The sequence below is a fragment of the Mauremys reevesii genome, linkage group 20 (assembly GCF_016161935.1).
Source record: "Mauremys reevesii isolate NIE-2019 linkage group 20, ASM1616193v1, whole genome shotgun sequence".
Taxonomy (NCBI): Eukaryota; Metazoa; Chordata; order Testudines; family Geoemydidae; genus Mauremys; species Mauremys reevesii.
In genome coordinates, this window is record NC_052642.1 from 16,507,248 (window position 1) to 16,532,012 (window position 24,765).

The 24,765-nt window shown below is 42.7% G+C and overlaps 1 protein-coding gene and 1 long non-coding RNA gene across 19 annotated transcripts in view; one reads left to right on the forward strand and one right to left on the reverse strand.

Annotated features, from left to right (window-relative positions):
- The window catches only part of MSI2 (musashi RNA binding protein 2), a 388,181-nt gene that overhangs the window by 264,691 nt on the left and 98,725 nt on the right, over positions 1–24,765 (forward strand). The window lies entirely within an intron of this gene.
- On the reverse strand, positions 14,093–21,252 carry LOC120387430. The gene is made up of 3 exons (XR_005590163.1): positions 21,194–21,252; positions 18,793–18,947; positions 14,093–14,141 (listed from the first exon to the last, which is right to left on the reverse strand). It is a non-coding gene; the product is annotated as an uncharacterized LOC120387430 (long non-coding RNA).

Consider the following 24,765-nt stretch of genomic DNA (forward strand, 5'->3'; position numbering starts at 1 on the left):
AATAAATGAACAAAGTTCTTTTGTGACACAAGTCCCTTTGGGATGGGGGTGTTCTGGGTGAGTGTTTTTGCTTACTTGCTAAGGCGTTGATTGTATGTAGTCTTAAGCAAGTACATAATTTTACATACGTGTGTGATTTCAGTGAAGTCAGGGAGACTACTCGTGTGCTTAAAGTTACAGATGTGCTTGAAAGTCTTTGCAAGGTCAGGAGCTAGTTCAAATACTTCAGTAAATTCAGTAGGTCTCCCAGCCAGAAAGGCAAATTAGCAAGGTTCTCCTGGTCTGGAACTATTGTGCTCTTGGTTTCTGAAAACTTCCTGTCGAGTATTGAACGCCAAAAGGTTTGATACTGTGGGATTACAAGCATCGTGTCAGTACTTCTGACTTTCTTTTAGAAAGGGGGGAAATGCCTTACAAGAACATATTGTATTACATGGATGTTCCATTTTAGGAACTTTGTGATAACTGATAGTGATATCACAATAAGCAGGTCATGGAATATGATCCCTGTAAAGCCCAGTCTCTTGCCTTGTGATCTTCCTTTGGTAGAAGATATCGGTATGTTGGCGAAGGAAAGATTTAGTGCCTGCATGGTCATAGGAAAAAATACTTCAGTTTGGGTCATCTCCATGGTTCTTCTCTAGGAAGAGCTTCATAGCCTCCTTTGGAAAATGGACATCATGGTAAGACTTGTTTAAGCTGCAGAAGTCTGTCTATGAAGTGCTTTGCAAAATGGCATTGTTTCTAAGCAAACAGTTCTGCTTTCCCTTTTGCACAGCAGAATGTGTGAATCTATCTTTCCTCTAGTCCAGTGCCTATCTCGGTCCTGTTTGCAATAACCAAGTACACAGGAGTCACCTTGAAAGCAGTGTCTCAGCTGTTTGAAAAATTCCCCCATGCGAAGTCGATTCTGTAGACACGTCATTTCTCTTGTGGTGCATCTTGCAGCTGCTGATCATTTGAACTTTCAGGTGGTAATAATTAAATTTCAAAGAGGCAGGAGCAATGAGAAGTTTCTCTGGTGCCTAGTTTTACCTTTGAATCCAAAGGGGGTGTCCTTTTTGGCTTTCCCAGTATGGAAGGTTAGTGTCTTCACAGAGCAACTGCCTTCCATTTCACCTCCTCAGCCTAGTAAAAATGGGCTGACGAGAGCCTTCAGAAACGAAATGGTGCACTCCCCTTGATTTTGCCGCAAGCTTACAGGGCTTTCTTCTGACTCATCATTCTGGGGTGCATGTTACTTAGTATCTTGTGCGATCAGCTGCTGAGATCCCTGCCAATAGCTGGTTTTACAAGATGACTGGCACCATGGAACAGAATGTCTGAGATCGACCCCTCCTGGCTCCGTGATGGCTGATGCAAATGGACCTTGATAGGAAAATACTGTGAGCTTGTTCCTTGCTGCTTCCCAGCATGAAGCAGAAGTTGCTCTGTTTCTTGGAAATCGGTTACTCGAGCTGCAAACTGCGGTAGGTTGGTTTTTGGTTTGTTTTTAATGTGAATTTAGTGCTCATGAAAAGTGATGGATTTACACTCCTGGAGCCTCTGTTTATCCGTCACAGGTAAGCATCCGTCCTTCCTCCAGTGCAAGCCTGCCCAGGAGGGACCATGTCTCAGAGGAAGTAGGGGATGACACCTAAGTCCCTACCAGTTGCATCCTTAGTTTCTTTGAGGAGGATGCCAGTCAGAATGGAGTATTTTACCATCTGGGGACCTTTCCACTAGAAGGGGAACTAATTCCACCAGCTATTTCAGGTGGTAGCAACCCTCTACCACTTCATGGGTTGGATTCAAACCAGTGACCGATAAGCAATTGGTTCCCTTTCTTATTAAGTTCCCTGGAGGATTTCAGGTCCCGAATGGCTAACTTTTCAGGATAAGCAGCAAGGAAGGTACTGGGTGACTCTGCTGAGCTCCATGATGCAACTCATGATGTTCAGCAGTACCTTTTCCTGCAGGTGTTAAGTGGTGACTTGCATCCTTCTGCCTGGCAGAGATGAGGGCACCTACAGTTACAGGATCTATATTATTCAATGGTAGCGTGGTCTAGCCGCTCAGGCTGGGAGTCAGATCTGGGTTCTACTCCTGGGTCTCCCATAGTCTCACTCTGTGGCCTTGGGTAAGTCACTAAACCTCTCTGTGCCTCCATTTGTAGAATGGTGATGTTAGCATGTCCCACACCTGGTTTTGAAGTTTAATTAGTTATGGTTGTAAAATGCTTTGAAAGCCTTGGCTTTCAATTAGAAAGGAAGGGTTGTCCAGTCTTTCGCTCACTAGCCTGGGACTTAGGTTCAATTCCCTGCCCTAGACCTCCTGTGTGACCTTGGACAAGTCACTTAGCCTTTCTGTGCCTCAGTTTCTCACCTGTAAAATGGGGATAATGGGACTTCCCTACCTCACAGAGATATTGTGCGGATAAACACATTAAAGATTTATAAGTATGCTAGAGAAATGGCAATGGACTTTAGAAGTCCAAAGCCTTTATTATTAAGGTGTTTTATTTTTCTGTTAAGTATATCTCCAATTATTATTATTATCATCTCTTAGAACTGGAAGGGACCCTGAAAGGTCATCGAGTCCAGCCCCCTGCCTTCACTAGCAGGACCAAGTACTGATTTTTGCCCCAGATCCCTAAGTGGCCCCCTCAAGGGTTGAACTCACAACCCTGGGTTTAGCAGGCCAATGCTCAAACCACTGAGCTGTCCCTCCCTCTACAGCTAGTACATCTACTCTTTTACTAAAATATAAGCCATCAAATTTATCATCCAATTACCGCTCTTTTTGTTGTTATATTTGCTAACTATGTGTGTTTTAAACTCACTCTCTCTCTCTCTATATATATATATATAGTGTCACAGGAAACCCTACCATGACCTTTATACAAACCTTTTTTAAAAAAAAAAAAAAGCGATTTGTTTGGTGACTCACACTGCAGCTTTGTTTTTGTGTGTTGTTAATTGCATTTATAGTCCAACTACTTTTGAGATGCAGCTTTTCCGGTGTAAGTGGCTCACTTACGATGCAGCTTGATATATTTTGGGGGGGTCTGAAAATGGCTTTGCCTCCTGGCACTGTTCCTCACTGCATGCATATGAGGATTCATGAGTCACTAATTCACAGTTCTACCTCTCCGCCTCTGTTTTGCAGAATTGAGTTTGCAAAGCAATCACCTTTTTGAGGGTGGGGGTAAAACTTTAGATACTAAAAACTAAATCTGAGTCCTGGGTCACCTACAGTAGTTATCTGTGAAGTAGCAAGCTTTTGAGGGCTTCTTTGTAGAAAATACAGTGTAGAAAATACAACTCTGTGAAAGCGGGTTTCCATATTCGTTACAAACTTATTTCTATAATTGAAGGGTTTTAGATTCCTTTTGTAAGAGCAAGAGCCTTCTTAAATATGGAAGCAAATACAACCAATAATATGTGCTCAAGATTTAATCCAAGATAATTCATTCTGGCACAGCCCCAGATATGCTGATTAAATGGCCTGTGAAGTGCTACACTATCTTGATAATGTACATTCTACATTTGATTATATAATCAGTTACGTTGCACCTAATAAAATTTTAAATCCGTTAAAAAGCCATGAACAGATTGTACCAGGTACAGGAAGGTCCATGGACACATTTAAAGAAACCTTTGTCATCTTAAATTGTGAGGGAGAGCATTTCACAAGCATTGGGCTTGTGTTAACTGTGATGGAGAAAGCAGCACGGAGAGACATTTTTGTGCTTTTAATAGCCTGATTTTCAAAGATGCTGTGCACCTGCAGCTTCTGCTGACTCCACTGGGACTCATGGGTGCATAGCACTCCTGGGAAGCAGACCATAAAGTCAATGTATAGCCGTTTATAGTTTACACACACTCCCAAGGATTTTACAGTTCGTTTCAGGATCTCTTCTTGTCTACCAACCCCTGTCTCTCTTCTCCAAATCCCTCCTTAAAACCCATTTTGTCTACAGAGTGTCATATGTTGGTCGCCTCCTCACGTTGGTCCATGAAGCTAATAATCAGGTGAGGGTTCCTGCAGTGGTCTCTCCTGCTCTCTTCACCCTCGCCCTCCCTACCCCAAGTTTAGCGGTAGGCTTTTCGTTGGCAGGACTGGATCTTATTCTATGGCCCATTAGGCAATAAAAGAGCTGATCAGAGAAAAGGGTGACGATTTTCACATGCTACCCTCCCCCTGCCAAAAAAAGTTATTCTTTTTGTTTTCATCAAAATTTGTGAATTTTTCAGACCATCGCTAATACAAATAATTTTTTTTTAAATTGCCCTGAACTTGAATTTCCAAGAGTGGTGAATGATCCAAGGCACCTTAGAGGGGCCTGGTTTTCAGAGGGCTGGTGCTCAGCAGTGACTAGAAATCATGCCCCTAGTCATTTTTGTTGCCCTTCTCTGTACTCTTTCCAATTCTAATATATCTTCTTTGAAGTGGGGCAACCAGAACTGCATGCAGTATTCAACGTGTAGGAGTACTATGGATTTGTATAATGGCAGTATGATATTTACTGTCGTCTTACCTATCCCTTTCCTAATGGTTCTTAACATTCTGTTAGCTTTTTTGACATATATTATATTAAATTATATTAATCTGCATATTGAGCAGATATTTTCAGAGAACTATCTACAGTGACTTCAAAATTTTCTTGAGTGTTAACAGCTAAATTAGGCCCCATCATTTTGTATGTATAGTTGGGATTATGTTTTCCAATGTGCATTACTTTGCATTTATCAGTGTTGAATTTCATTTGCCATTTTCTTGCCCAGTCATCCAGTTTTGTGAGATCCCTTAGTAACTCTTTGCAATCAGCTTTGGACTTAATTATCTTGAGTAATTTTGTATCATCTGCAAACTTTGCCACCTCACTGTTTACTCCTTTTTCCAGATCATTTAAGAATATGTGGAACAGCATAGGTCCCAGTACAGATCCTTGGGTGGGACCCTGCTATTTACCTCTCTCCATTGTGAAAACTGACCATTTATTCCTACCCTTTGTTTCCTATCTTTTAACCAGTTACTGATCCATGAGAAGACCTTCCCTCTTATCCCATGACTGCCTACTTTGCTTAAAAGCCTTTGGTGAGAGACCTTGTCCAAAGGCTTTCTGAAAGTCCAAGTGCACTCTATCCACTGGATCACTCCTGTCACTCTCGCTTTTTGACCTTCGCAAAGAATTCTAACAGATTGGTGAGGCATGATTTTCCTTTACAAAAGCCACGTTGACTCTTCCCCCAACATATTATGGACATATTATGAAAGATCTGTGTGTCTGATAATTCTGTCCTTTACTAAGGTTTGAACCAATTTGCCTCATACTGAAGTTATAGTTGCTGGCCTGTAATTGCCAGGATTGCCTCTGGAGCCTTTTTTAAAAAATGTCATCGTATTAGCTATCCACCAGTCACCTGCTCTAGAGGCTGATTTAAAAGGGTATATACCAACCACAGTTAATAGTTCTGCCATTTTATATTTGAGTTCTTTCAGCACTGTTGGCTGAATACCAGCTGGTCCTGGTGACTTATTACTGTTTTAATTTATCAGTTTGTTCCAAAGCCACTTCTATTGACACATTGATCCCACGTTCCTCAGATCTGTCACCTAAAAAGAATGGCTCAGGTGTCAGAATCTCCCTCAGAGCCTCTGCAGTAAAGACCAATGCAAAAAACTAATTTAGCTTCTTTGCAGCAGCCTTGTCTTCCTTGATTGCTCCTTTGGTACCTCCTTTGTCCAGAGGCCCCACTGATTCTTTGGCAGGCTTCCAGATTTGCTGTTAGTTTTTGTCTCTTGTATTAGTTCTTTAAATTCTTTTTTGGCCCGCCTAATTACACTTTTACACTTGACTTGCCAGAGTTTGTTCCTTTCTATTGTCCTCAGTAGGATTTGCTTCCAGTTGTTCATAGATGTTGTTTTGCCCCTGTCTGCCTCTTCTACCCTGTTGTTTTGCCACGGTGGCATTTTTTGGGTCCTTTTACTGTTCTTTCTATTGGGGTATACCTATAGTTTGAGCCTCTATTATGGTGTTTTTTAAAAGTTTCCATGCAGCTTGCAGGCATTTTACTCTTGCGACTGTTCCTTTAAATGCCTGTTTAATTGGCCTCCACATTTTTATATAGTTCCTCTTTTTGAAGTTAAATGCTACTGTAGTGGGTTTCTTTGATATTCCCCATCCCCAACTGTGCAAGGATGTTAAATTTATTTAGATTATGGTCACTATTATCAAGCGGCTCAGGCATATTAACCCCTTGGACCAGATCCTGTGCGCCACTTAGGACTAAATCAAGAATTGCCTCTCCCCTTGTGAGTTCCAGGACTAGCTGCTCCAAGAAACAGTCATTTATGGTGTCCAGAAGTGTTATCTCTGCATTCCACCCTGAGGAGACATATTCCCAGTCAATATGGGAATAGCTGAAATCCCCCATTAATACTTTTCTGTTTTTGTAGTCCTTCTGACCTCCCTGAGTATTTCATAATCACCTTTGCCATCCTGTACTGATTTACTCTTATTATTCAAGCATGGAATTTCTATCCATAGAGATTCTATGGTACTGTTTGATTCATTTACAATTTGTCCTTTATTTGACTCTAGGCTTTCTTTCACATATGGTATTATTCCCCCGCCAGCACGACCTACTCTATCAGTTCTGTATGTTCTGTACCTTGGTACTACCATGACCTATTGAGTATCATCATTCCACCAAGTTTCTATGATGTCGATTGTATCAATATCCTCATTTAATACTAGGCACTCAAGTTCACCCATCTTAGTATTAAAACTTCTTGCATTTGTATACAAACACTTACAAAATTTGTCAATATGTAGTTGTCTGCCTTCATGTGATGTAATTGATCGGGTCTCTCTTTTGGATTGTTTCTCTTCATCTCTTATCTGTACATTATCTACTTCTATCCTCTCCTCTCTGACCTAGCTCTATGACTTGTTTTGATCCTCCCTGTAAGGGCATGTTGAAATATAGTTTTTATGGAAGATATTATATAAAATGGAGTTGAATCTTATTGAATGATATGAATATTACAGTTCTAGCTCTCCATGCAAATTCTAGGCTATGCCAGTTTACACCAGACGAGCATCTGGCCCGATGTGTCTATGTAGTGTGAGAGCTCTGGGTGGTTCTGGAATTTCGTGTACATTATTGCTGTGTGTTAGGCAAATGTCCTTGCTATTTGGCACATGTTCCCCATCCCCATGCAGAAGAGCTACCAGTTTCTGGGTGAATAACTGTAGTAGGTTGTGGGGAAGGGAGGATCGGCAAGCACTTTATGGCACCCCAGAGTAGGAGGGCCAATTGGAAATAAGGGCATTATGTCCCACAGACAAGCTGTTGCTACATATTTTGTTTAATTTTAAAACGTTGCTATCAACCAGTTGGAATATAGGCCTAGAGTATCGCAGGGAGTAATCTAATTAGTATGAAGTCAATTCACTAGCTCCTTTTGTATCTCGTGATTAAATAAGTGGGAAAATGGCTTGAAAATTAGGTGCTAGAACGACCCAATTACATTTCTGTAGCTTTTTGTATTCAATTTCATAAACAATTTTGCTCTTCGCTGGTTAATCAGTGAATGCCTTTTTCCAGTTTGAAAAGCACTTTTGAAATTATAATGCAATTAAATTGTGTGTGGATGTTCTGGCATAGTGAGTGTGAAAGCTGGGGGCCTGGCAGACAGCCATATTGTACCTTGACAGTAATGAGTTCTTGAGCTGGCAGCTTGCTTGTGTCATTCATAATATTGTCCATGCTGGGTTACTATAAAGTGCAGCTGCTTTAACCAGTTGTTATCCAGGAATGGAATGCGGTGTTCTTTACTCCAGATGCACACTCTCCTGCTGCTACCAAACGTACTGAACTGAGCCAAAGGTCTTTGGAAAATGGATAACGTTCCCTCACAACCAAAGTCTCTTCTGCATGGATGTTTTCCTGATGGATATGATGTAAAGCTGTCTTTCTAGTAATTGTGAGGAGTTAAAATTCCCTAGCAAGATGGGTGCATTTGTTCCCAGGACGTTCCCCCATTTTTATGGAGAAAAGTGCAGCCTATTGCCTAGAGGAAGGAGTCTGTGAACCAGAGGTGAAATCTTTGCTCAACTGAAATCATTGAGAATTTTTCCATTGACATTAACAGGGCCAGGATTTCAGTGTAGGACTCTCATCTAGATCTGGCTCAGCCACTTACTCTTTCTGTGACCTTTAAGAAAGTTGCTTTTAAGATTTCTGTGCCAATTTCCCATCTATAAATTGGATCTTGGACATAGGAAATTCACAGCATGTGAAGAGACTGTTTGTGGAACACTTAGATAGCCACTGATTATATGTGCAATATAATTATTATTAATTATCTATCAAATTTGAGACTTTACGTATCAGATTTTCTTTGTTGCAGCAGAGGTAAAATGTGCAGAACACACAAGCTACTGTTTCTCTCTCCCTGCTTCTCCTTAGCCTTTATTCTTTTAATTACGTCCCTCTTAAAAGCACACTACAACCTAAATTTGGTGTTCTGCTTCCTTTGGGGGGAGGCAGAGGATTTCAGCACTGATTTATTTTTCAGGCCTCTTTTGGAGTTAAAATAGATTTCAGGGTTGCCGTTTCAGTCAACGATTTAATTACTTTGGTATGTTTGATCTAATTTACTCTATTCATATTTTGAGCTAAAAAGTTGCCTGATTGCAATTAGAATGTAGATAGAGTTGAGTGATTTACTTTAGTATGTTCCTGGAACTTTGCAAGTTCCACTTGCCTGGCAGAAAGTCTCCTGCCCAGAAAGTTGAATACCATTGAGTTCCTGTTTAAATAGGGTTGGCCGGCGGGGGGAGAGCACATGCAAGCACTTCTTCCTCTGGATTTAATTAGTCAGAATTCTATATGACACTGCACTGGATTTGCTGAGCATTTAGTGAGGTTTTGGGGTAACTTCGTAGGCTGGCTCCATGCTGCTGCAGCATTTTTGTTTTTAGTGAGTCTCTGCAGGGATTGAGGAGTATGCTGAGGTTGGTGAGGTTACCTTTCATTTTGCTGGGAGAAATAACTATAGTAAGTGGGGAAAACACTTTTCTAGTCATCCAGGCATCTGTTTTAGGTGGAATGCAAAACTGGCTCTTTAGGTGAATCATTAGATCCCTGGTGGGGAGAAGTGGAACTAAGTTAATGAGAAAGCAAGTCACAGTGTAAGTCACTCAAGTTTTGAAGCCTCTGCTGTCTTGAGCCTGACAGATGCTCCATTTGGCTCTACATGTCAGGCTGGGATAACATTAAATAACGTCACAAATGTAGTGACATCACCACTAAAACCCTGTCTGGGCTTATTTGATTATTACTGGTGGGGTGTTTGGTTAACATGCAGGCTAATAATCAGCTTAACATCCCAGTGTCCTGTGAGTGCTGAGAATATGGCAGGGTATTTCTAGAGAAAATCGCACCAGCATTGTCTTCAGTCTATCTGAAATTCCCTTTTAGAATCCCTCCAGTTGGACAAAGAGAAATGGGGATAGAGAATAGTTAGCCCTTGGGGTTCTTTGACACGTAGTCTTCAGCGGAGCAAGTGCCCGACAATTACAGCTTGGGTTTTTGTGTGTTGAATTGGTGTTACTCACACAATATTACAGTGAAACAATGGGAAATACAGCAGATATACTTGCAAAAATCCTTCTTATTCCCTTTAACCTCCAACTAACACTGACTCATTCTCTTATTTCCCCTGCCACCCTTATTTTGCCCTTATCAACCTGCAATGTCTCTGTACATCCATGTTTTGCTTCTTTCCTCCTTTTTCAGCTTCTTGTCCTCCCTCAGATCCTTGAACAGTTCCCAACAGACCCATGTAACACAATTTTTGTTCACTTTAGGTGAAATCCTGGACCTACTGAAGTTACTATAGTGTTGCCATTGACTTCCATGGGGCCAGAATTTCACCCTTCATTTATCAGAGGAATTTCTATCTGTTGGGTCTTAATTATGATGTATCTTAGGGATTGCAAAGCTTTGTCCAGTGCTCATGGATTTTAATACTTCCTCCCATTTTACCAAGCTCACTAGGCATCTTAATTCCCTACATTTGCTCTTGTGTGCTTAGAAATAAGCAGAAATCTTTCATCCTTTTAACAAAGAACTCCCGATGGCTTTATTCTCTCTGGCAATCCGCTCCTCTGAATGGGCTGCTCAGTGAATGGTGTGCTGGGTGTTTGTGGTGGGGCCTCAGCTGGAACACTTGAGTTAGTGTGAGGCTCAGAGTTAGCATGGGAGCTTCCGTCCATGTAAACTCTTTGGCGTGTCTTGTGCTATCTCTTGTTTAGAAACCTGTTAGTGTCACTTTTGCAAAGAGGCTTGAAAAGTCTCTCTTCTCTAGCTGGCAATAGCTAGGGAATGAAATCCTGCGTCACCAGCCAGGAGTGTGCTGGAGGGATTTGAATTCTGCCCAGCATTAAACCCCCTTGCAGTAGATTGATTTCAGGAAACCAACAGTTAAAATTAGTTGATCCCAAGATTGTAGGATGAGCTTCAGGCTTGTATTCATCTAGTAAGAGTCAGTGAAACACCTTGAGTGCTGAGTGTTTTACATACTCTGCTGTTTATACTCCTCTTCCCATAGGCCAAAAGCCAAGCGTCTGTGTGGACTGCACCTCAAGTGCACTATCAGATTAATATCTGAGCTGAGGGTCATAGTCTGAAGTAGTTTATGAAGGCCCATCTGTTCTTTGAAGCATCCAGTCTATGGGACCACTATCCATTCTGTGTCTGTCCCATTCGGTATTGTACCCCCTTGTGCCTTTTAAAATATAGTTCTTTGGGACATGGACCCTTATATGTCTGGTGTACATGTATTCAGTTTTCAGCACCAGGCATGCTTATGGTGCAATACACTTAATAATAATAGAATTAATAATAATATTCAGCCTCTTCAGGAGTGAGACTTAAGTTCTTCTGATCTCCAGCTTCTATGATGTATAGCCATGTACAGCAAAAGGAAAGGTAGCAAGATGCATTACATTGGGGGAGGGGTGTGTGGGGGGGGGAAATGGTTCTAGAAATAATGACTTGCTTGGCAGGTTTTAACAAGTCTGGTAATAGTGTTGGGTGCCTTACTCTTAAGTGATCATTACTTGACTAATAAAAACCTCCAAGCAGGATTCTGTTTGCTTTGCATGATGTTTCCATCTTTCAGGAGGCAGAACATTGCATTTCCAGTCATGGAGCGGATTTAACAAGAAATTGAGCATTCACTCCGTCGCAACATTCCTTTAGCTCACAGTGACTGGACATGCAGTCTTGCCACTAGCACTTGGCTGCTTGTCACTGTGAGGTGTGGATGGGCGGTGCGGGGGGGGGGGGGGGGAGTACAATTTGCTTTTCCAGCTTGTCACGTCAGCTTTGCTTGCAGCTCACACTTTCAGTAAGGAGTGATTCAGTGGAGGAAAGGAAGGAGGGGCTAGGGATCGAGGCCCCACTTCAGGAAAGCACTTAAGCACATGCTTAACTTTAAGTATGTTCTTAAATCTTATTGAAGTTGGTCAGATGTGCTCACGTGCTTGCCTAAAATGGGCATTTTCATGCATGTGTCCTCTCCATCAGAGGGTCCAGTTCTAGGGTAACACCTACCAAAATGTGACTGCCAGACTCTATAACGAGGAGGCCTGTTTTTGAGCTGCACTTCATCGTAACAGACAAACTGTATTAGAAGAGCTTGAGGGAGAAGATGTACTGTAGGAAGGTGCAACAAGATGCATGATTCTCTGGTCCGACTGTGGGACCCAGAGTCAAGAACCTCCTGGGTTCTTATCCTGGCTCCAACCTGACTTGTTTTGTGACTGTGGGCAAGTTGCATAACCCCACTGCCTCAGTTTCCCTATCTATAAAGTGGGGGTAATACTTAACCACACTAGGATGATTGTGAGGGCTTAATTAATGGAAGCACAGCATACATGCAATGCGTTGCTTTAAAAGCACTTTTTCTTTTTTCTTTTTCTTTTTTTCTTTTCTTATAGTTATTATTGTTACTTGCTGTGATTCATCCTGGTTGAAGCCTTGGGACTTTGTCCCGTTGGCACCATACAAACACACAAGAAGAGAAAGTCCCTGCCCTGAGGAGCTTATGATCTAATTAAAGGCAAGACACAATGAATGAGCATAGACAATAGGAGGAAGGTAGCGGTAATGAGTATACATGGCTATGTAGGCTTGTCAAATAAAATCATACTTGGGGAAGTAACAGGGTTGCTAGCAAGGGTATTTCTAAAGTGATACTGGGCAAAGGAAAGAGTACTTCAGTGTCAGAATGAATCCATGTGTACTCCTAAACTACTGTGAGGTCAAGCTGAGATTTTTAGATGATGTGGGACTTGTATTTGAGCCTAAAATTGACTTTTTTTGTATTTATTATAAGCTTTATTATTAAGAATACTTTGCCTTCTATAGCCCTTTCTACCTGAATTCCACATGAATTTTCCCTGTCCCTTCTCAGGCAGCTAACTATCCTGATTTTACAGCCTGGGGGGAAAGGAGGCATGGGGCATTTCTGTGGTAACCATCAGTGGACTCAGCGATAGAGCTGGGAATAGAATCAGGAGCCCTGGCTGCCCGCTCCTGGCTCTGAGTGCTAGTTGATGCTACCAACAAGAATGGCAGAAAACTCAGATGTTACAATGGAGTTGGAGACGACGGAGCTAGGCTGGGAAATAATGTACTGGTGGTGTGAGAAAAGCTTGCCATGGGATCTTACCCTCCTGCTTAGGCAACCACCTGAGATCTGGCAGGCAGACCTCTGTTCAATACTTCATCTGAAGGACATCTCTGAATAGTACGTTAACACCTTGTGGCTGCATTGCAATGTCAATGCTGGATATTAGCTTAGACTCTAGTTTTTGACTTGAAGAATGCAAGCAGCTGAGTCAGCCGCGTGTCCAATGTCAACATAATATAAAAGCACCTGTTGCAACCAGTAGAGCTAGAGTTGTGACTACGTTTCTGTTATGATGCTTGTTTTTAGCTCAGCTGCCAACTTTTATTCCAGGCTGAAATTTAGCCTAGAAGGCTGAAGTCTAGGAATGTGACAATTTAAAAAAAAAATCAGCATGGATGCTGCTAATCCTCTTTTTTGTGGTGGTGGTGGTAGGTTTAGGCATTTTTTCTAGTGCCCCTGGCCAAAATTTTCTTTCTCCTTCCCTCCATCCCTCACTTCAACTGATGCTGCATTAGGTGTTACCGTAGATGCAGAATTTGTTGAAGTGCTTTTGGATTCTTTAGGATGAAAACAGTTAATCAGGGATCAGATTAAGGCCTGGCTGCCGCATAACTCACCTTCTCCTGCTCCAGTATTGCAGGTGCCTGATATTCTGCGCTGTGTGCTGTACAGCGTGTAGACCTAGAGAGACAGGTCAGGCATGGAGTGCCTGCCTTTGTTTTGCCTTTTTCTTTTTTCTCTGCTTGCTTTGTGTCTCAGCTTTAAAGTCACTTCAAATGGAAGGTTTTTCTTTGTGTGATGATAAATAGAGTCTAAGGGTAACAGTTGCATCCTGAATACAGATGTAACATAATGGTGTTTTTAAAAACGTATCAATGAGCAGTTTACTTATGACTCCAGCACTTCCGAAAACTGCTGCTGGTTTCTGAAGTACATGGGGGAGGCCACTGTAGTCCCAACAGAGCCAAACAGACTCTGTGCCAGGACACTGCAACTTGTCTTTTTTTATAATGCTTTGCAGGCAAGTGGGGTTTCAAAGAGAACCCGATACACTAGAGCAATAGCGGCAGAGGGGAGATAACCCTCCTGTGGCTGGAGTTGCATTTAGTTGATGCAGTTACTCCCGGTGCCATTTTCATGTTGATTATAACTGACTGTCTCGTGCCTCTCCCTGTGAATGTCCCAGGGTCATCGTTTCAAAAACAATCGCAGTCCTTTGATTTTTTTAATTGTATTTTTGTTTTGTAAGGGATTTCAGGTAACTGCAACATGTTTTTGTGTACTGTGTAAACAGCCTGCTTGGAGCTGGCAAAGGAGTGGAAGGAGGAGTTGAAGGATGTGGCCATTTTCAAAGCATCAGTCCTTGGCAGAATAGGGAGAATAGGCACACAGCTTAGTTCCAATCCTTAGTGCCAGTTTGTTGCCAATCGTGGTGGCTTTCCATAGTCCTGGGGAAAGTGTTGGGGAAATATATTAGTACAGACAGCACTTCAGTAGAAGTCTGAGCTTGGAGAACACCCGTAGGTGTCTGCAAAGAGCGAGGAGTCTCTCGCTACAATAGCTCTCTCCAGAGGCATCTGGCTCCCTAATTCTTCATGCTGGCTGATCCATGGATCAGTTTTTTGGAGCCCAGGCCTGCCTGTGCTTCTAAGGGCTTCTCTACAGTACCGCGCAGGGTCATTCTAAGATACACAACTTCAGCTACATGATACTCTCCTGTCGACTCCGCTTGCGCTTCTCGTTCTGGTGGAGTACCAGAGTCAGCAGGAGAGCACTCAGCGGTTGATTTATCGCGTCTATACTAGACCCGATAGACACACACACACACACACACACGATTGATCGCTGCCCAGCGATCTGGCGGGTAGTGTAGACAAGCCCTAAGAGTAGGTTCAGTGAAAGCAGCGTCTTCAGAGACAGATAGACAGAGAACCCTCTGGACAAACAGAAATGTCCTGCTGAGGTTTCATCTAGGGAAGGCCATCTGCATCACATTGCTCACGGGCATTAAGTGCTGCTGCGCCATTTAAGGTGTGAGCAGGAGAAAAATATGGTAGGGGATGGACGAAGGAAACCCCTAAAAGCACAGCTCGTCGCCACCTCTCCCTCCAAGTTATTGAGGCATTGTTAGTACCTGGCCACCCCCAGAGCTACTGCCCATCCTGCCCTCCAGTGGAACCAGCAGGAAGGGGCAGTAAGAGTGCCATGGTACCAGATACTGTTGCTGTGATGCAGAATCAGGGGCTAGAAGCGCTGCATACTATCCAAACACGGTGCAATTCTTGAGCTAGTATCATAGCTCAAACATCAGATGCATAAGCAAGCACTGCTAACCCAGCACCTTTTTCTAGGGACTCTCTGCCAGCTTTATGCAGACTTTGTGTTTTGTATGAAATACAAGCTTTGAAGGTCCCTTTAGTCAGCTTCAGGGAGTGGAGGGCTATTGCACATTTGTTAAATACTTCCAAACAGTGCTGCTCAGAGGGGGGTGAGAGCATTTTCATTTGCTGCTGATTAAATATCTCCCTTCCTTCCTTCCTGCAGGATGGGAAACAGCTTGAGGACACACAAGGAAGTTAATTTATTTTTTATTTTTGGTGGTTGAAAAATGTTAAAGGAATCTCTTGACCAAGAGACATCCTGGGTTCAGCCCACAAAGTGGGCTGAGCTATGAGTACTCAAGATGTTATAAATCAAGCAAAAGCACCTCTGAGTCGCATATGATTTTCCTTTCCAAATTCTTGTCTGAATATTTCCTCCCCCTCTCCCCCTTCCAAAAAGTGACCTGATCTAATCAGTTTACAGTCACTTTGAGTGACTCTCTGAAGCAAATGAAAAAAGCTTAGTTAGGAGAAGAATGAAATGGCTTTTTATTCTAAGGGACAATCCAAAGTCCTGGGATAATATGTAAATCTTCCACTCTTTGGTCACAGAAAGCTATCTTGTTCTCGGGAAAGGAGAAAATGTACACATCCGCTTTCTGTGAACCTCTCTGAAATAGCAGAACGTTTATTTTGGTGTTGCTGACAACACGGCTGCTCGCTAACAGTCACTTGGGAGCTTAATATTCTGGGATAGTATGTTTAGATAGCTAGCATGGGACTAATTTTCAACAATCAGGAAAATAAATGGAGGGGGAAGTGCACATACTCTACTGGCAAAGGAGTGACAAATATTAACTTGGTGCTAGATAAAGAAGAGATTTCCTATGTGCGGGCCAAAACTCCAGTGACATTTCAGTGGATAACAAGTAGGGATAAACCTTAAATAGCTCAATAAATATAAACCCGAGTTTACCCTGGCCTGGGTTTATGCATCAGCATAGGTGCGACTAAGCAATCTGCTAGGCACCAATGGCTGAATCAAGGCTATTCCTGAGGGTCCACAAACCAGGGAGCAGAATTTGTCTCTCGGTTCCTGCTTACGTTTTCTGTCTCTGTGTTTCTAGTTATCTATCTTACATTAGGTACTTACACTCATCCTATTGAGATACTGTCACATCTTGGGGTTTTGTTCTCACAATCTTTAATATGTTTATTAAGCATCGCCCCTGTGAGGCAGGGTAGTGCTATTGTCCCTGAGAAACAGGCACAGAATGACTTGCTCGGGGTCACACAGGAAGGCTGTGACAGAGCAGAGAACTGAACCCAGTCTCGCAGTTCCCAGGCTTGTGCTTTCTTAACGCTCTATTTAATATCAGGTTTCAAAAGCAGGTTATCATACCAAGAAATGTCACCATTATAAACATTTTGGTGGGCGTCTCCTTGATAAGCCCGTCTTTTCAGCCCAGGCACATTTCCCATCTAGACTGAAAGCAAAGCAGCGTCTCCTTGCAATATTGTTAATCTGTTGTTAAGGGGGAAAAAAATCTTAACACCAGGCTTTTTTGTTAGCCCTGAATAGAATTATGCATCGTGAATAAAAACTGATGTCAACATGCATTGGTTTCAAAACATTAGAGCATATGGTATGTGATTATCTGTATTGTCAAATGCAATAAAGGGAATTTGGATATAATAAAAAAATGTAATATTTTAGAAATCTGGTAATAAACTGTAGAAGAATTGACAAGCAGAGACTCAGTGAGCCCTGTAGGCAAATACATAGAAATGGCAGGACTTTTCAGCACAGCATGGAGTGGTCACAACAGATGAATTAGAAAAGAACTTTGTTTTAATTCATGAACTTAACCTGGTTAACTAAAATCTATGGCGCAATGGCTTTTCATCCCAGCATTTGCAGGGGAGAGTGACCTTTCTGTGGCTACTTGCTGCCCTTTTCAGCAATGTTTCCCTTCGTTCTCACCCACTGCTTGGTGGGTATACAGCTTCAAAGTAATTGAACTTGACTGATGGTTACCAATTTAGAACAATAACTGAGGCCCCACGGAGGCCAAAATAGAAGAAGCAGTATTGTCTTGTGATTAGAAAGGAGGGCTGGGAACCAGGACTCCTGGGCTCTGCTCCCATCTTTGCTACTGATTCACTGCATTATGTTGGGCAGGTCACTTGCCTTGTGCCTCACTTTCCCTGACTGCGGAAATCAGGATGATAACTTATCTCAGAGGAGAGTGTGAGACTAAATTAAAATGTACAGGATCCGCTTGTGGAAGGTACCATGGAAGCAGAGAATTGTGACGTATAATAATATGCCCCAGGCACTCAGGAGTTCTGTGACATGAAAACAAGACTCCATCAACTACTGTAGGGACCATTTGTTGCAGATACCACTGATGATAGATGAGGTTTTGTGGTAAAGTCACCTGGTAGTCAGAGAATGAGGCCAAAGGTCAGGAAACATGAATTCTACCCACATTGCTGCTGACTCTGACCTTTGGCTTGTCCCGCCTAATCTCTGTTCCTTGATTTCCCACTTTGTAAAATTTGAATAACACCCTTCGTTCCATCCTCCTTCATAAAGCTCTCTTCCTCTAAAGAAAGGCGCTATATCTGTACTTATGATTATTTCCATAGCCCATTGCGATTGCTCTTTAACAGGGATCTCTGCTAAGCAACTGGAGGACACTCCCCTGCTCAAAGCAGAACATGCTTAGCATTTCCATCCCTGTCTGGATCTTGTTTTCGTATCGGCAAATAGGATACAAACATGGCCTGGATTGTGCACATTAAAGGTCTTGCTGGTGAACCCGAACAAGTAGCTTTCACTTGTGATGGAAAATTCACTTGGTAGATATAGATACATTAAATTAATTTAAAAACAATTTGGAGCTTTTTTTATTTCCTTTTTGGTGGTGAAAGAGGGCCAATTTATATCAAGGTCCCCTGTTTTCCATTATGACTCCTTGGAGGACCAGAACTAGAGCATTTCGGTCATCAGCTAAAGGTGCAGGGAGGGTGAGGAATATTGAACAAAGAGAGTTTTTCACCCAAGTGTTATCCAAAGTTGGAGTTAAATAGGTATAAACAAAAGAGCAAACATGTAATAGAGATTTAGATAATGTAGCTGAACCCCCTTCCTCTCTCTCTAGCTCACATTTTAGTCTCCTGTGGTTCCCCAGTTGCATTAGTTTTAGAATTCTCCAGCAAAAACCTAGAAGTTAAGACATGATATTTCTAATGCAGAAAGCCAAGCAGAAAAAGAAGACACTGTTGGGGAGGTTGGAGGGGAAAGAAACTTTCAGGCCTTCTTTATAGACAGAAACGAAGCAAGGAACCCCGACACGAATGCACCTCTCACGCACATACACACAATTTTTCTCAGGTCACTGTTAATGCTTCTAAATGATCTGTGAGTATATTAATGCCTTCTGTTAATTAACAATATAATAAAACTGGCATTTCGTAAACTGCCATGTAGCGCATGTTTTAGTCATTATGTACTCAGCGGTTTGGTTTCGGAATGCTAATCGAATAAAATTTTAATGAAGATTTGTTGCTATGAAAAATTTATCAGGAAAAGTTCAGGTGCTGCTTACATTAACGTGGCTTGTAATATGCAACGAGGTTTCCCCTTTCACACCAAGCGCTGAAAATACATTTTAGTTAAAACTATTCTTTTGATAGAAGAGCAAAACTGAATAATGAACTCTTAAGTCGGTGCCATTTTATTACTAGGAGCAATTATAAAAGGGGCTCCTACCTTTTATCTAAAAGTCATATTTTTGTTTAGTTCATGCAGTTTTGCCTCTCCGTTGATGCTCTGTCCTACTCCATCTTGGAGTCCACTCAACTGTGAAGCAAGTACACAGCAGAATCCAGCCTTTCTCTGCAAGGGTGGATCTAGCTGCCAAAGCCCTAAGGAAGGAAGGGAGTGTGTTTGTTGGTCAGAACAGGAGACTGGGCATAGGAGTCCCAGGCTCTGTTCATCGCTCTGAGAGTGAGTTGCTGTGTGAGAGAGGATGGTGCAGTGGTTAGGGAACGAGTCTGTTACTTAGAGCAGGGAATTGAACACAGGCCTCCTATCAGAGACATCCTATGTGACCCTTGGCCAGTCACAGTGTCTCTCTGTGCCTCAGTTCCCCCTCTGGACCATGGGGATCATAGCACTGCCCTACATCACAGAAGTGTCGTGAGAGTAAATGTAATTAGAGGATTGTAAGGCCCCTATTACTGTGATAGTCGGGGCCACATAAGTACCTTGGGTAGCTCTCAACTTTTCTGTGAACATATGTAACATGCTGTACCTACCTTACGGCTTGTCTTCACTGCAGTGTTAGCTTGAGGTATAACTCAAATGTTGCCCCTAATTCAAGTCCCATCCACTCACGAAAAGCCCTAGCTGAAGTTAGGTGGTGCTTTCTCTCGGGCTAGCTGGCCTGTCCGGGGGGTGAAGCTTGAGTGCTGCTGATGTTCAGGGTATTAAGGCTACTCAGAACTGCTAGTACAACCACTTTGTGCAGCTTGAGTGTATCTCACAGTGTGGCTGCTCTCGCTTGAACCAGGCTATCTTGGTATGTCTTCACTGCCATGAACCTGAGTGACTGGCACCCAGGTTCACCAGGCCTGGATGTGAGCATCCCCACAGCAAAGCCGTGACTGTGTCCACACTGCACTTGCCCATGTATGTGTGTCCAGGGGCATATCCCTTGGTCCTTTGTGTTGAGATGCTGTAGGATTCTTTCTCAGTACTTTGTGTCAATTGCAGGAGAAACTGGTCTGTCCTTCAGGGGAGGTTGTGAGAAGGCCACTGGAAGACTAGCAGCACTGGAGTGGTTTTGCCTCACTGCAAAGTGGGTAGTTCCAGTCCAAACTAAATCAGAGCCTGGGCTTTAACCCACACTCCCAGCCGGGTCAGCTAGCTTAGGCTTAAAGCACTTCCGGAGCTTGTCAGAGGTCTTTTTTGTGGGGGTGATGGTGGGGTCTAGGCTAACTGTGCAATGAAGAGTCTTAACAAATAAACACACCACGCCTTGAATTCTACAGACCACACAATAACACTAGCCTGCTGTGTGCTTCCACAGGTTTCGGTGCCTGAACACCAGCCACTTTTCAGAGGTGTTGAGCAAACACAACCCCTCCTGAAGTGAACAGGAACCCACACCTTTGAAAATCAGGGTGTTTTTAGTTAGGTGCCTTAACATGGATTATAGAAGCTTAACTTTAAACACAGAGATTTGAAAAGTTTGGCCGGAAATTGTGCCTCTGAGGGAGGGGCACAACCCTCCCACCCCCTCCATCACACTGTTAGAGCGGAGTTTGCCATGGGGTCAGTTTAACAAGGAAAGTTTCACATTCTTAGATACATTTTTTTTAATACCCTTGAATGACAGTCCCTTGCAGTGGGAGGATGGAACGGGAACCTGAGCCTTGCGGTTCTCCAGAACAAAAGCTGAGGAATATCTTCCTGGTGCCCTTTATCCAGCTGTGTGGCTGACCTCAGCTCTTTGCTTTCCTGCTGCGTTAGTATTGAAATGCTAGCACCTTTTGTGGAGGTCTCGATCTGAAGCAGTTGTCTGCCGATTTAATTTTGAGAATTTACTCCCATATATTGGCACTTCTTAACTGCGGTAATATCTGTGTCTGTCATGAGAAGCCGACTATTTTCCTGACCAACCCAAGACACACATGCACTAAATGGATTTGTGAGCTAATCTTCTGCCTTGATGAGTGTCATTCAGAGAAATGCTGCTATAGAGCACACTTTAGAATTAAATGCGGTTGGTATTTTCCAACCTAGACCACAGGCATTCCTTCCCACCCCCTGTTGGTTAACACTAGGCTGGGATGGGACTTTATTCTCAGTACAGAATATTGTGCCTTCAAATATAATCATCAGTATTCTCGGCATGTTTTCATATACTTGGGGTAGGAAGGGTGGTGGGGGAAGTGTGCTTATAAATAAAGTATTTTTTACATACGTGCATATATACGAATGTGTGTATTATATATTTATATCCATATCAGTGGTGATACTTGGACCTGGCCTAATGGACAGCGCATTTCCTCACTCTGTAGTTGAGTCATTTCACTGTGGCTGTTGGTCTGATCTCCATTGGAGCCCCTAGGTACTGTCTTGTTACAAATAATGAATAATAGCTCACAGTTTTTTGCGAAAGGCCGTGTTGTAATACTCCTGCCACCTGGTTCCTTCTTCTTGTCCATATTGCTTTCTTGCCTAGGTTTGCTTGCTAATGTATAGTTGTGTTTACACCACTCCTTTCTGTGGGGTAGGGGCTGGGAGAACATCTAACATGCCGACAGCTGCGTGATGTTTTCTGCATGATGGAGGGGAGTGTGTCACACTCCTTGCTGAATAAACAGACAGGCATGCCAACAAAAATGTAAATGAATCCTGCGGGTGAGGTTGCTGGTGGGACTAGAACATGGGTCCCCAGCATTCCTAGGCAGCAGCGCTAATTGAGAAGCTTGAAAAGCTCACATAAACACTCCCCTCAGCTGCTCCCCACAGTTCCATGGCTGGTCTGGAGCCAATGCAGAAGGCAGACTTACATTCCGAATGAAGACTAAGCATACGTTCGGTATTCTGTACACCCAGCTACTTTTTGGGGGAGGAATCTCATATACAGTAAAAGCTTTGTTGGGGGCGGGGGTGTGCCAGTGAATCCAATATTCCCGTTAACTGAGAGTTATGCTTTACCAATGGAATACCAATTTTCAAAGAATTCGAATACAATGAAATGAATAAAATATAAAATACAGTAGTACAGCATACAGGTATTTACCAATCCAGTAGTAGCACTGCACTGCAGAGTGATTGGTTTCTTGAAGCACTTAGGTGCATACAGGTAAAGTTTTCTATACAGTAGGTTATCTTATGACACTACATATCATTATGGGCAGCGTATGGTGTACACCCAGATCACTAAAAATACACTTAACACTAAAACGACACTGAACATAATTTAATCTTTCTTTGATGATTCCGAAGGCACTTCAGGATCTTGCAGTGCCTCAGGGTCATCATTATCAACATCAATTATCATTGTAGCTGTAGAAGGTGTAGGGGATTGGGCTGAATCTGTAATGACCCTATGACACACCCTGGAAGCTGCTTTTTTGAATAAATCCCTGATATCAGCTTGCTTACTTGCCTTCTGCCTCTTTTGCATAAAAGTAGACTGCAGAATATGCAATTGCACAACCTCCTGGGCAGTATACCAGTCCCGGTTACTAGATTGAAGATTTGTATTGGGAGAGATCAGAAATGCCAGTTAATAGAGTTTTCCGGTTGATAAAGTGCCAGATAACACAGCTTTTACTGGATTTTCATCTCTTGTAGGAAAAAAAATCTCTATATTAAAATTAAAATGATGGCAACTTTCATCCAAGGAATTCGGGTCTCTTTGCATACATTAATGAATTACGCACACTGTGCCTTAGAGAAGCAGACATCATTTAAACCAAGTTGACAGGTGGGGAAACTGAGTCAGAGAGCGAGAGCGTGATTGTGCATAGGCAAGACACACAAGGCAGATACCACTGATGATAGATGAGGTTTGGTGGTAAAGTCACCTGGTAGTCAGAGAATGAGGCCAAAGGTCAGGAAACATGAATTCTACCCAGGAAACATGAATTCTACCCAAGAAACAGCTAACTGCAGGCCAGTCAAGAAGATGTTAAGCTCAAGCTAGTTCTGAACGTGTTATAAAAAGAAGCATGATGACACGGTCTTTGATATATTTGGTTTCAGTCTCCATTTCATGCAGTAGCCACCTATCGCAGCCATATCACTGTTCAGGTTTTCTTCAGACTTGTGGAAGTCACAGTCCCTTGAGGCCAAGCAAAGATCATGAGTGTATGTGACCTGCCTGGTGATAGTGTTCAGTAGGTCATTGATAAATACATTAAATAGGTGCCGGCACTTGCAGGAGTCTGTTCTTCTGGATTCTCCAGGTGCTGGTTTTGAGGTCTGTGAGACAGAGGGGTTAAATGACTTATCCAGAGCTATATAGTAGGTCAGTGGCAGAGCTGGGGCTAGCACCCAGGAGTGCTGACACTCATATTCTTGCTCTAAGCACCTGATAACTCTTCCTTCCAAAGCCAGGAGTCCTGATTCTTAGGCTTTTTCACTTATAAATAACTCTTCCTCCAGTAAAAAGTTTGGAACACGTCTGATTTTTTTTTTTTTTTTGGTCATTTGCTCTGAAAATGTTTCTTCCTAACTTAGTAAATTCTGTTTTTCTTTGTCTTTAAGTAGAAGATTTGGTAACAAAATTTACATCATCTGATTTCTATGCTCCCTACCCTTCTGATGTAAGTCTTTTATTATTATTTATTTATTTATTTATTTTATTATAAGAAGGAGGTTTGACAGCCTCAGGTGTTAGATAGCTTACTAAGTAACTTTTTCCCTTCTGATTATGAGGAATGTGTGAATAAAGTAGAACCATATTGATTCACACCAATCTATGCATCGACTGTGTGAGAGCCACTTGCAATTCCCAGCAGCACCAGAAAGCTTTGCAACAGGGAGAAATATGACCAGGCAAGTTGAGAAAATAAATTAAACTAGCGTCAACTTTTCTTGTTTCTTCCCTCATTATTAATGGATGGAATGGGGCTCGTTTATCAAGAAGAGGAAAAATTAATTGACACGGGCTTTAATATTATTATGCCTGGCTTGTCTGGTCACATTTCTTCATTTTTTTGAAAGGCATTTTATTACAGTTTACAGCGACCAGCTGCCAAAACTATTGGTGTAAACAAGAAAGCAGGTGCATAAATAATGCTGCAGTGGAGCTAGAGGTTTTGTGCATCTAGGCTTAAGTAGCTTAAGTAGAGGAGAAAGGAGAGGCATAAAGCAAATACAGATTAGATCAGATACCAAGAAGTAATATTAGAAGGGAATGTGGTACTGTCTTAATATTTTGTCATTATGTAGCTGTGCCTCACAAATGGATATTATGGAGTAATTATTTACGTCCATCAGAACATCTGTATGTTGGCAGGTGGATAAACTCTGGAACTGATAGGTTTACTGGTGATGGAAGGTGGGGATCTACCATAGGCCTGATCCTGCACGGTGCACAGATAAGGTGGCGACGGGCGCAGTGCTAGGGTTGCCAGGTATCGACTGGAATGCCTGGCCAAAAAGGGACCCTGGCGGCTCCAGTCGGCACTGCTGACCGGACTGTTAAAAGTCCAGTTAGTGGCACAACAGAGCTAAGGCAGGCTCCGCACAGCTCCCAGGAGCTCCCATCCTCACCCAACCCCCTGAACCAGTGGTGAAAATGAGTGAGTGAGGGTGGGGAGCACGAGTCACGGGGCGGGGGAGAGGGAATGGAGTGAGCCGGGGTGGGGCCTTGGAGGACGGGCGGGGCAAGGGTGTTCGATTTTGTGCGAGTAGAAATTGGGCAACCCTACACGGTACAAATGCCCACACAAGGACTATGCAGCTGCAGAGCGTTGCATGTATGAGACAAGTGCAAAGAAGCCCTATCCTGCATTAACAAAAGCACTCCCATGCAACTGCCAAGTTATTCTTGCATAGCAGCAGAAGTGAGAGCTGAGAATTTATTACACTTATTTGCATGCTGAAGATGGTGCTTAAACCCAAGTCTCCTCCGATACACACTTTCTCCTTTCCATGCTCTGCTCTCTTTAGATTATTGTGTGGTCATGGAACAGGCTTGGTGATTATCGTGTATATTAT